The following is a 10,956-nucleotide window of genomic DNA, read 5'->3' on the forward strand; positions in this document are numbered from 1 at the left end:
ATAGCTGGAGAGTTAATTTCAACCACTAATGTATTTTATATAGTGCTGATGTTCTGGATTAGGTCTGCTATTCTGGAACTGTACTTCCCTCAGATGTTGGTCAATTTACGTGAAAAAGTTTGAATTCAGTCTTTGCTCCGTCAAATGGAAAAACAAGGTCCAAATTCACTTCTGAAAGAAGTTTTGGAACCCTTGAGCCAAATGGAATCTCACTGTCTAAGCCTAGTCAAATTTTCTCTTCAGTAGGCCCCAATAGACATCCTACGTGTAGGATGTATCCTGCTTTGTTTTGCCTGGATTTTTGCACTATGGATTCCCCTTGATGTGCTGAGTCCACAGCTGTTTTTACTTTTTGATTTGGACACCCATAAGCTGGTCAATGGATCAGATATCTGTTCTGACAGCCTGTTGCTGATCTTGATCAGTCTAATCAACTCCAATTTGGACCAAAATTGACTAGGGGGCTTGCCTCAAGCTATAAAACACCTTGCTATGCCCACTGTCAGTATTAGGCTTCAATTTCTTGCTTTAGACATCCTACGCGTAGGATGTCTTTTTCATCAGAATGGCTTCAAATTCAAAAAACAGGCTCCCCTTGAGTTGCTGATCACTTTGGTATGCTCAAAATTAGGTTTGGAGTGTAAAATCACACAGAAGACATCCTACACGTAGGATGTCTTTTTGGCCTGTTTGACCCCAGACTTGACCCACAACTTCCCCTTCATGTCAACAACCCAGTGGTATGCTTTGATTTTGGTTTGGATTTCAAAAGTCCCCAATTTTAGCTGTTCTTGCCTTTTTCAGTCAAAAGTGCTAAAGTCTGCTTTGAACCCAATTTTCTCACCCAAATGAGATGAAACCCCTCTCAGACACTCAATATATCATGCAAGTCATGCTCATGCAGCCATCTTATGGTTTTGGTATTAAAATAATGCTTTAGCACCATTTGGGTAGGATGTCTGGAAATTTCAGTCTACTTGGCCTTATCCTGTCAAGATATGGTCAAATTTCCACTTTCTAGTTCAAAATAGGGTAAATCCCACCTTCTGAACACACTGGCCAACTCAAAATCTCAAAATTCCCACCAAATTAGCCTGTAGACATCCTACGCGTAGGATGTCTCCTGGCTTGAAATTAATTTTTTTCCTGACAGAAATGCTCTTGATGCTCTGCAGTCTATCAAAAACACTCACAGTAACTTTTGGACTTCACTTCGGCTTTCAAACACACTTTTGCGTCTTTTACAAACTTGTGATGAATTTACCAAGAAAGTATTATACATGCATGAAGTGCTCTAGATCCTGAATCATGATGTCCTACTTACTCTACTCCTACTCATCATGTGAAATGGTGATAATGGTGTTTTGGTTGCTTTCTGGCCTTTCCCGACTCTCAAGATCTCCTCTCACCGCTTCTACCACTCCAACTCCTACTCAAGAACTCAACTAATACCTAAAACTGTCTTAGTCTACCTAAATCTACCTAAGTCGAAGGATCTAGGCCAGACACATGCTTCCTAGACTCCCTCTAAGACCTAGAGAGTCCTCCACTCTCTGATCCTATCTAAATGTAAAACGAGACTCTTGACAAGCCAAAAATACCTATCCTCAAGGAATAGTCTTGGTCACCTCCCTAAGGTTTTCGTCCCCAGCAACGGCGCCAATGTTGGACGGATACGCCGCGATGAACGTCAGCACAGTGAGAACTCACCTAACATATAATGTTAGCTAAGGACGAAGCTTGACCCCTAGGCACGTGGAAGCAAGCATAAGGTGTCAACCTACACTCGACCGACTCCTAACTAATTTATATAGAGGTCTCTACTAATTGTCTAAGTCACAGCCTTCAAGAGTGCATAAGAGGAAACTTCCTACAACGCTGTCTAGAGCCGAACAACCATCAAACAATCTCGAAACACCACACAACTTGAAGGAGACCCTACTATCACCAATAGGTCGCTCTCCCTAAGGTCTATGAACCAAAACCCCAACCCAAAACACCCGGTGCAAAATCACGTAGGATGTCTGGCCGAAATTTGCAGGTCTTTGTTTCCGAAATCTAAAGTGCCTAATGTGTAGCTCTACTCAATGTGAACTTGTGGATATGCTGCAATGCAAAATCGGACAACGTATGCTCACCAAATCACCAGATTAAGCTCGTAGAATGAGCTCGCAAAACCGGACCGTACGCGCGCAATGTAGGTATCGACACGTAGCTCTTGTCGGAGGCAACACGCTACACTTCTCTGCATTTGATTCTGACCACCAATGCACACGTAGCGTCAAGATGAAGCTCACACTCTCTCTGGTACATAGTACGCTCACTCACAGACTTCAAAACTTCTTTTAAAAATGACAAAAGGGTTTTTTTCATTAAGGTAAAAAAGTGGTATATACCTTACAATTCTCAAACCCTAAAGTTCCAAATCAACCATCTACTCAATCTAACTATCAAAACTGGGATACAATCTGGAAACTTCTGTAAGTCCCAATATTTACAAGGTGAAAAATCAGGTTTCCTCAATAAATGAATAATTACAAAACATGATAATCTTCCGAGTAGTCAGTTTTCGTGGGGTGTGTCCAGCTTCTAACAAATCCCTTGCTCATTTAGTGGCTTAGCTACCCGACTCTGACTTTTATGCCATGTATTTTTAATGGCAACTTGGACTTACCTGTTCAAGGCCAGAAACCCAATTCTGTAGGTTTCAAAAATTAAGTCCTTTTCCCTTGTTTTGGTCTTTGGATTCCACCATTTTTTCTAGTAGGTTGGCATATGTTGGCTCTTCTTGACTTGCTTGTCGTATGTTCACACTGCTTTGTGAAACAAGTCCTTCAGCTCTTGTAAGGGTTGATGTAGCTTTTCCATTATTTCCCATGAGAAGCGGTTGGTGATGTGTGTGCGTTCTTTGTGTTTGAGTTTCCACGAGCAATTTCGGAACCCATCTTGTTTTTGGTCCTTGTATGACCGTCTTTGGCATTTTATCTTCTTATATAATTTGATGGACACTAGGCTTCGATATCCAAACCTGATGATTTCCGTTGTAAAAGCCTTGCCTTTGTAATTGATGACAAGGTATCCATCTGTAGATTGCAGCAGCCCTGGTTGTAATTGGCTTTTGTTGGCTTTTGGTTGTCATTGCTTGCTTTGGGGTAGAAGCTTGTGCTGCTTGATTTCTCTTCGTTGTTCCAGATTGAGCTACAATTTTTGGTAACCATATTGGAGTGTTACCTTCATAAAATCCTTGTGCTTCAAGTAGCTTAACTGGAATCATCCGCTGCTGCATCTGTTTGTGTTGGGTAGCTTCGTTGAAGTTTGACTTTGATACCCATACTTGTTGTGTTGCTTTCTTGGAAGGTCTTTTCATCTCTCCTTTTTTGTTGTTCTTTCTCCTGCTTGAGTTGTTTTTATTCCGTTGATAGCTTGGCTCGCTCATTGTAGAACTTCTTTCTTGAGGTGAGTACATCCAGGCTGTTACTTTAGGCTTTTTGGCCCAAACATAAATGTTTTCTTCGAAGTAGCCTTGAGTAGTGATTGACTCATTTGATGCTACCCACCCTGTCACCTTTTTTTGTTGAGGTTGAACTTGTGCTTCATGTATCCAAACTAGGTCTTTGACTTTGATGTTCTCTTTGGATACTAACACTTGCTTGACATTATTTGGCTTCTTCCTAACGCTTTGATGTGATGGAAACTTTGGTTGATAGACTTTTTGTCTCGGTTTCCATTGCATTGGCGATGGTTTGGCTCTTGATGTAGAGGCTTCGCGGGAAGTTTGATGGAAGCTCGTTGAAGGTAAAGTCGTCTTGCAAGGTTGATATACTTCAGTGTTTACCTTTGCTTTACCTTTTTCCGTGATGGTTGGTTGCTCCTTTTTGGCATTGACTTGAGGTGCTTTTGGGATTTTTGATGGTGTCATTGCTGAAGCTTTTCCTTGTGGTTGAAAGAAGATGTTTCTCTAGCTTTCTATCAGGATCATACTCTCTTTGATATGATGGGAGTCAATTATGTTGAAAGTATCCTTGTACTCCCCAGTACTCAACTTAAGTATAGCTTCTACCACTCCGAAGCTAGGAATCAGTATTTTTGAACTTGTGTATACGATGTCCTCTAGATCAATGATTGGTGGCTTTCCCATCATGACCCATGTTCAATAAGTCATTATATTCTTTGTTGCTTCTGGATCTATCACAGTTGAACATGTGATTTTGAGTCATGTTTATCCGTATATGCTAAATTTGATCATTGTAGGAGATAATTGATCTTCTTTCTTGTCCCTGTTCTTCTTTTGATCTTGCATTTTTTGAACATTTGATGTTGAATTTGGAAACTTTTTTCCTTTATCTGCTTTCATTTGCACTTTTTCTGGAGTCAGCTTCTTTGAAATAGCTTTTGTCAATTCTTCAGGTATGTCAATGATGACATATTCTTGTGGTTTCTCTGCTTCCTTTGTTTGCACCTTGGAACCATGCTCCATGATGTAGCAATCTGTCTCAACTTTTCTGCTTTCACACTCACAAACTTCATTAGCTTCCTTCAACACCTTTATTGTAAATAAAGGAGTTATATCACAACCTTCCTCATCACAGAATTTAGTCAGGGTCGCCTCATTCACACACACATCAAGAGTCGCAAGTATTTGATCCCATCCAAAGGGTTCAAATAACTCCTCTAGAAAAGGTTCTGGTACATATGCCTCATCTTCTACTGGACGCTCTAGGATGCAATCTTGCTTTTTAAGACTTCCACTCTCAGGAGCTTTGTACATCCAAGTATGCACTTTGCTTTCCAAATCAGTTGTGGAGTTTATGTCTTCCCCTGGGGTTTGCACTACATCTCTATAACTATGATCTTTGACACTAATTTTTGTTGTGACCTCTTTGTGTCTCAAGTAGATATAGCTGACTCCCCACCACGAGCCATGTGCACTAACCACTACGCCCTCATGTGTACGTTGAAATATAGGATGTTATATTGTAAATGTGGGCCGATTAGTAAATTTGGAGCAAATTGGTAAATTCGAGGCAACCTCAGATCTGACGGTCCATGATTGACGCGCCGAGCCTTTTCCTCCTCCACCATTGATCCCATTTGACCATGCCCGCGTGATGTAGAGTGACGAGGCAGGAGCATTTCTTTAATCTCTCTGTAGAAAGTATGGATGCCGTAATGCTACTCTCTCTCTCTCTCTCTCTCTCTCTCTCTCTCTCTCTCTCTCTCTCTCTTTTGTTATTCAAAGTTCTTGGTTCTCTCTAGCTCGCCACCCCGACGATGGATGCAGCTGCCGGAGTAGATGTGCGCATGTTCAGACTGATCGTGGACGTGCGGAGCTTCAAGGCCAGGCTGAGGCTACCGATGAAGGCCATCAACGCATGTGTGTGTGTAGTTGTGCCCCCTGAAATTGTCAAGCTCGCCATGGCCACTCCCAACTCTGCAAATGCGGCCAAACTCACAGCTCCCCTCCGTACCCACCCACCTGTTATGGCCCAGAAGGGTTCGGAAGTGACTCTTTCCAACGGGTAAGCTGTAGTTCCATCTTGTGTATGTGGACGCCACACATGGTCTGTAGAGTGTCGTATTACGCCTAGATCTGTGTGTGTGTACACGCACGCATGCGCGCCCAGAGAGAGAGAGAGAGAGAGAGAGAGAGAGAGAGAGAGAGAGAGAGAGAGAGAGAGAGAGAGAGAGAGAGAGAGAGAGAGATGAAATGAAATGTTATTTTAACGTCTTCAAAAGGCCAAAGTGACCTATGAGACCAGAAAGTTACAATGTGGTGGATCTCATACAAAGTCAGAGTAACAAGATGACAAAATGACAGAACTGACAAAATGAGAAAATAAAATACTATGAGAGAGAGAGAGAGAGAGAGAGAGAGAGAGAGAGAGAGAGAGAGAGAGAGAGAGACTGAGTCTACATTTGTCCTGAAATTTTGTCCTGAAATTAGAGTATTTATTATCTGAGTGATCGGGGTGCTCTCCTCCTCGCAGTTTAATTAGGGGTTGAGCTATGGCCTATCAAGGCATCAAAGGAAGAAGTATCAAATAGATTTTGCCCTTGGGAAAAGGCTTCCTTTGTAGCTTTCTATCTATGATCAAGGAATGTGCCACTTTTTTGATGGAGGGGCCTCATCTCTCAATTCCTAGCCGCAATGGTTTGCAAATTTTAGTATAGCTGGCTTTGGGGAAAGGTGTAAGGTACCCATTGTCGTGGGGAAAACATATCCTAAAATTTTCTGTAAATTATGTTCGAGTTGAATGATTGTTGTTTAGAGAGTGCACCGTGTGTTAGAGACATTGGATGGTACATGCAGTTCTAAAAATGGCCTAAAAACTGTTGAATATTTTGCATTTGTTGGGCATGCAAAAAGATTTTGACAGTTTGTTTTTAGTATAGACTTGCATATGCTGATGTGTGGCTCATGATGCCCTACTGCTTTCAGCTTTGTGTCTTTGGAGCTCCTTGCTTCTGTAAGCGGTCTTGCAGCTGCCCTTGCCCAAGATCTTTGTCTACAAGCACAAGTCTTCCATCGTGACAAGTAAGCACTCGATTACCATTCACTCCGTGTACTGTTTTTCAATGCACCTCTATATCTTGAATTGAAAACAACAGGAGCATCAAGAAACATCAATTAGACACATGCTGAAATTTTCTGCAGAAATCTCAATTTTTCAAGATAGTCGGAATCAAAATAAGCAGTCAATCTTATAACTTTTGTTGTAGATATGCAGTTGATGGCTTGATTGGAACTGCTTCAATCCCAATGGCCTCTCTGATGAAGGAACCTTGGCTTGACGGCTATGCTCCCGTGTACTCCCCTTCTGATCGTTCAGGGCAAGATGCTTAGGTTTTCTTTGAACCAAAGCATACTTGATAAACTGGACATCATAACTACACCTTTCTCACTTTGTTTATAAGTTTGTCTCCTTTGTCAAAGTGGTTATCAGATAATTGTTGGAACATTGCGAGTAGTTCTCCCAGCCGAAGATCTTGGCCCGGCTAACACGTTGATCCACAAGCCCACTCAGGGAACTTCAAAAGAGAGAGCCATCTCCCCTTTTCCTAGCTTAGAAGATCCATTTTTCCTATTGAAGCGGGACTTTAATGATAATTTCCCATCCAAAGTTGTTGGTGTGCAAACAGAGTCTCAGGAGGAGGAGTCTGGTGAAAAGAGAAGGAGAAGCCCATCTGCTCAGAAAACTGACAGGGCTCCAAAAATGTTAAGCAAGTTAAAAGCATTAAGACCCCTCAAACGGAACCAAGAGAAGTTGGTGCAAAATCCTGTAGCAGACTTAGATAGGGCAGTTCCTTCTTCACATGCAGACGAGAAGCTCAGGAGATACGAGTTGGAATGGGAGTTTGAGAGGTGGCGCCGTGCTGAAGAGGCTAAGTGGAGGGCAGGTCTCAAAGATGAGGAGACAAAGAGATTGGCAGCACTTGATGCTGAGTGGAAGAAAAAAGAGAATGAGCACATTCTTGACATTGATAAAACTCGCTCTGAGCTCAGCAATCTCGAGGCTAAGTTTCGGTAGGCATCTTGCAGCAGCTTGTGAGTCATTGTTTGGTCGATTCTTCACTCGATGATGTAAGTTTTATTATGTTTTTTCTCTTAAGGGCTAAACTTTTTGCATTGGAGAAGAGAGAGCGTACGCTTGTGATTGCTGAAGAAGAAGCCTTGTTGAGAAGGGAAGCTTAGACTCGAGATTGTGCTCAGCGAGCAGCTGATGCAGAGGTAGTCCTTTTCAGTGGCCTTGTTGGCTTTGCCAGCATTTATACTGTCAAAAAAGGATGGTTGCTTTACTTCATTTGTGTATTGTTTCTAAAAAGTTTGTTGATAGGTAGGAATGTTGGTCTATGAATAGTAATCTCTTTTTTTTTTTTGCTTTTGAGGGATAAAATGTCCTATGATTCAATATGGATAAATTGAAGTTGCAGTCTCAATTGTGCATCTAGAGGTTCTGATTTGTGAAGTTTTAAATGGAGTTGTGACTACTCGCCATCGTGCAAGTTCTTACTCATTCCACTAGTGCATTTGGTCCATTCACAAAAATTTTGTTTTTTATTTCTTTTAGCAGTTATTTCATAGCCTCTTAGAGTTAGGCTTTACTAACCCTACTATAAGCCAGGGTGCACCTTTCAAAATGTTTTTGTACCACGTGTTCAAAGGAGGGGTATTATAATTGATAAAATTTATATTATTTTAAATTATTATACTTACAAAAGGGTTTTTTAATTGAGTTTAATAGGGAAAAGGGACCCTTTTTTTGCCTCACAATATGTAAGTACATGACACATGATCTAGATGGTTTGTGATAAGTGCACCCCCAAAGCCCTGGAGCCTTGACAATTCACACAATCTCAGATTGCAAATGAAATGCATGCTCATACTTATGTGCACTTTTGCTGACGCACATGACTATGAGAGCATCTCTCTATTTGAAGTTCCACTGTCCCTATTGGTTAGGCACATGATTGTGAAAGCATCTCTCTATTTGAAGTTCTACAGTCACTATTGGTGCTTGAGGATGTAGCAAGGATGTCATACTATTAAATCTTTAAGACTTAGCATGAGGGAATTGGCGGTTATATTGCATTAGCAAGATTTAGTATTTACACACTCTAAGTGTATGGATACCTTGCATGGTCACAGTCACAACTTGAAGACCACCCCCCCTCTTATCTTTGCCCTCCATTTCTTTTTTTCCGTCGTTGTTCTATGTAATAATTTTTTATTGGTTTGTCTACATGCTTAGAGTTCGTGGGTTTGGGCAAGAGAATATCCCTGAGTGTGTTTCTACATATGTGGGCAGTCTAAAAGAATAGACATGTGCGTACACACTTTTTAATAGATGGGAAACCTGAAGACACGGAAAACCCATGAAGAATGTTACATGGGTTTGTCTACATGAGTTCATGGGTTTGTGCAAGAGCGTGTCCCTGAGTGTGTTTCTACATGTGTGGGCAGTATGAAAGAACAAGTGGATGGATACGACTGTCCGGGACCAGGGAGACTCTTTTGGAGGTGGGGGAGGTGGAACTCCCAACGCCACTCTCTGGGCTCTGGTCATCACTGTATCGGGGGTGGAGGAGTGGTATCAAACTGTTGGATGAAGGACAACACCTTGTTCGTATCTTTTAACCCAAACAAAGTATCAAACATGACGCTTAGACCGCCATCCTTAAATTCTTTCTTAGCCTTTCTTTTGTGCTCCAAGGTCCTCGTCATCAAAGTGAACGGCACGACGACGGCGTTTCCTTCTTGAAACATGTGCTTCACCTCTAGGTCCCTTTTTTGCTAGATCGGACAAAGTAAGTTTGAAAAGACTTGGACTTGTCCCTTGCGAGTCAATGAAAGATTCAAGCTCTTTCTGTGTTTGCTTACTTGGGGCTTTATCTCCCTCTAAATGTGCTCTGCTCTGAGGGGAAAATTTGAACTCTTCTTGTTGGTAGAGGATGTTGATCTCGTAATGGGTTTGATACCTTTTTCCACTTCTTGTAGACTTCAATCATTGGGTGATTTTGTACCATGGGTCTATACCTTGCACTTTCCTTCAAGGGTGAATGTGGGCTTATCCTAAATTGATCTAGGTATATTTTTTAGTTGTATAGCGATCATGTAGAATTCACATTGTGAAGTCTTTATCCGAGTTACGACCAGTTGATATTGTTCTAATTCTTTCTATCTTTTGTGGTGCGCATGCCCTATCAACTATCTCATTTTTGTGCTAATTTTTCCGATTTAATGCTGCCAGGCTTCATTATGGTTGAGTCTGCCCTTGATCTCCGGAGTCATGACAAAAACTCAGTATGCTGAACTTTGTGTTTATGTATGCTCATGTGTGTGTGTGTGTGTGTGTGTGTGTGTGTGTGTGTGTGGGAGCATATGTTTGCTGTCACAAACTATTGACATGTCAAGCCACTATAGACCTGAGCTGACTTGCACATCCTGGCCAAGGGGCCTAAATTCTAAGAAGTAGCAGCAAAAGAAGTTTTACCAACTTGCAAAGTCTTGCTGAGTGGCCTCCTCTTCAGATTCTTTAATGCTGTTGTGTTCTCTATGAGATTCTCCATGGGTTGTGTTGCAAAAAGTCAGATTGGATCCTTTGTAGAAGAAGAATCTACAAAGCTGTGATACCATTGTAGCCGGCAAGCCAGGAGTGAATCCACAACAAGCATATGACTGAACTTGAAAACTGATAACACTTGAAATTGAAAATTACTGGAGACAAGACATGGTAGAGTGGAGTTCTCTGCCCAGATGCATTGACCCCTACCTAAGTGGGGCACCCCACAAACATGGGTACTTCTTTGTACATATATATATATAAATCACAAAGTATTACTACTACTTATTTAAAGGCGTTGGCCCAAAGACAACAGGCTGAAATAGGCGCCCAAAAGCTCTATTGCTCGAAAGCTAAATCCCCAAAAGTCAAGCCTTTAAAAAAATTGGCCAAAAACGTGTTGTCTATATCCTTTCCCTAGTTCGGAAAGTCACGATATTGCTACATCATCACTTTGTGAGTGAGTAGGTGACTAGGCTGAGAGGTCACTAACGGTTGAACCTTTTAAACTCATGAACTCCCCTGTCTCTTCACAATAATGACGCTTTTCATGTTCAAATCCATTGAGATCACTTCACATTCAAATTCTAACATTTTTAAAAAATATTCCTTGAAATTTTCAAAATGGTTTTCCTCCTCTCCCTTTACCTTTCAAGTGGTACAGCTAAAAAGTGTAAAAAATGCTTAAGGCACATCAACTTGTAGCTTCATTGTGGATACAAATGATGATCTTCTGCATCATCCGTAGCAAACCCTTTGTCCCACATGGCGTTATAAGAGTGGAGCTTGCCACACCACTGATGCTAGTGGTTGGTCTCTTTCTGACAACATGTTTCATCTAGAGTGTCACAAACTGCCGGTGTGTCAAGCCACTAAAGACCAAGAGGGTTAAATC

The 10,956-nt window shown here is 41.5% G+C and overlaps 1 pseudogene; it reads left to right on the top strand.

The window, feature by feature from the left end:
• The first annotated feature begins 5,271 nt into the window (after positions 1–5,271).
• LOC147422866 (uncharacterized) lies at positions 5,272–9,108 on the top strand (annotated as a pseudogene).
• The last annotated feature ends 1,848 nt before the right edge of the window (positions 9,109–10,956 follow it).

The sequence above is a fragment of the Adiantum capillus-veneris genome, chromosome 26 (genome assembly GCF_014529385.1).
Source record: "Adiantum capillus-veneris isolate H3 chromosome 26, ASM1452938v2, whole genome shotgun sequence".
NCBI lineage: Eukaryota > Viridiplantae > Streptophyta > Polypodiopsida > Polypodiales > Pteridaceae > Adiantum > Adiantum capillus-veneris.